Below are 2,304 nucleotides of genomic sequence, written 5' to 3'. Positions count from 1 at the left end.
CAGTGAGCCGTCGATGCCTTTCTAAGTTTAATTAGATGTCCTGATTTTGTATTTGATATTTGTATGGCGTGGATTGATCGTTTGAACCTAATTTCACTATGATACATTACTTGATCAAAATATGAATCGACAATTCGACCGTTGGATCGTTACCAAACTTTAATACGTCGTAACAAATAATATTTGAGGACCATAGAAACTTACGGATTGGGGATCCGACGTACGGATCTTCCCAAATTAAATAAGTTTGTAAAATCAAACGTTGGCCGCCACTTGAATTTGTAATTGGCTGAGATCTGACCGTCGAATTGCGATGAAATTTTAGTATGTTGTTTTAGAAGCATAATGTGGACTTTAGAAAGTTACGGATCCGAAATTCAATGTGTGGATCTTCCGGATTGAATTATGTAGAATTGTGGATCTTACCCTTGGCCGAGAGTTGACTTTTGGTCAACATGTCTCAAAACATTCTAAATACTAAGATTAGTATTACGGGAGACTTAAGTGAAGTCTAGTGGGTCTACATTGGTTAAAGAGTGATTTGAACATATGTGATATGCTTATTACCTTGATTTCTTATATTGGTATCATATGTGAATATGACTTGGTTTTATAATGTGATTTCTATTGAAATGTGATTTTATATATTTAGCCATAGACCTATGTTTATTAAACATGATTTGGCTTATGTATTGATGATGATTGTGATATGTGATTTGACGTGCTTATTTGAAACGTGGTTGATTTGCATAAAGGGGTGTGATATCCACACACCCCATTTTACTTCTCACACACCTTTTTAATTTTTGACCATCGGATCGGATGAATTGAAGAAGATCAACATACATAAATTATCAAGGGGTGTGTGAGAAGTAAAATGGGGTGTGTGGATAGCACACCCCTTGCATAAATGGTATGATGTGATGAAATGTAAGGGCTAGTAGTGGGCTGTTAACCATTTCCATGGGGTTTGTTTCTTTGAAACTTGTTTCATATCTTGTTTCATTATTTCATTTCATGTTTCGTTGAGCCGTTCTAATTGTGTACCTTGTGCTTTATTCCATTTCTTGTTTCATGTCTTGTTTTTGAGCCGTTGATATGTTCCTTGGCCCTCCACTTGGTTCGGTGGAGTGATCCAGGACTGGGTTTCCACTGGACTTCCGTTGAGTGGTCTGGTTCCCTGCTCTGTCTGGATTCTATTGAGTGATGGTCTGGAATCCCTTCTATTCCACAATTCCATTGAGTGATGGTCCGGAATCCCTTATATTCCCCGATTCCGTTGAGTGATGGTCTGGAATCCTTTCTATTCAGCGATTCCATTGAGTGATGGTCCGGAATCGTATCCTGGTTTAGATTCCGTTAAGTAATGGTCTAGAATCGTATCTATTTGGATTTTGTTGAGTGATGGTCCGGAATCGTATCCACTTGGATTTCGTTGAGTGATGGTCCAGAATCTTTTCTACTTCGCGATTTCGTTGAGTGATGGTCCGGAATCCCTTCTACTCTGCGATTCCGTTGAGTGATGGTCCGGAATCGTATCCTGGTTGTTTTTGTTGAGTGGTCCGGAACCCGATGTTGATGGATTTCGTTGAATGGTATGAAAATCACATCATTTGACTTGTTGGTTCCTTGGATTTGATTTCAGCTTCAAAAATGTAGGCTTCGACCAAATTGTGTCACTCTAACCCTGCATTTCGATGAATTGTATGTGTTATTGATGATGTGATTGTTGGCATTATGATTAGACTTGTTGATCAATATGGTTAGAGAATATGATTGTGCTTGTCATTTGTTCTTTGTAATATTGCATGATATGCATTGTGATATATTGTTAAGACATAACGATTTATGTGATAATTTTTCGAGTGTAGTGAAGGGTGAACTACGAATGGCTTGATCCATATTGAGGGTATATAGGCAGTTTAATGAGGATATTAAATGTAGCCATAAATTATACGAATAATCACTATGCAATTCGAGGCTCGAGATGTGCTTGGTACATATCTCGGAGACGGGGTATGTTAGATATACGGGTTTTGATGACGTCACATGTCAATCCTGGACATATGTCGGGATCGGGGTGTGACATTCTAACTCTAGGTAGTGATCACCCATTGCCGATATACCAAACATGGTCACTCCTAGAATGTGTATGGTCCCCCATTGCGGATATACCAAGCAGAACCATAGGCATAGTCTAATCGTGCAGACAATGATCACCCATCGCGGATATACCAAGTATGATCACCCCTATTATGTGTACAGTCCTTCATCGTAGATATACCAAGCAGAACCGTATCTTAA

The sequence above is a fragment of the Pyrus communis genome, chromosome 2, assembly GCF_963583255.1.
Source record: "Pyrus communis chromosome 2, drPyrComm1.1, whole genome shotgun sequence".
NCBI lineage: Eukaryota > Viridiplantae > Streptophyta > Magnoliopsida > Rosales > Rosaceae > Pyrus > Pyrus communis.
Note: the sequence above shows the minus strand (reverse complement) of the source record.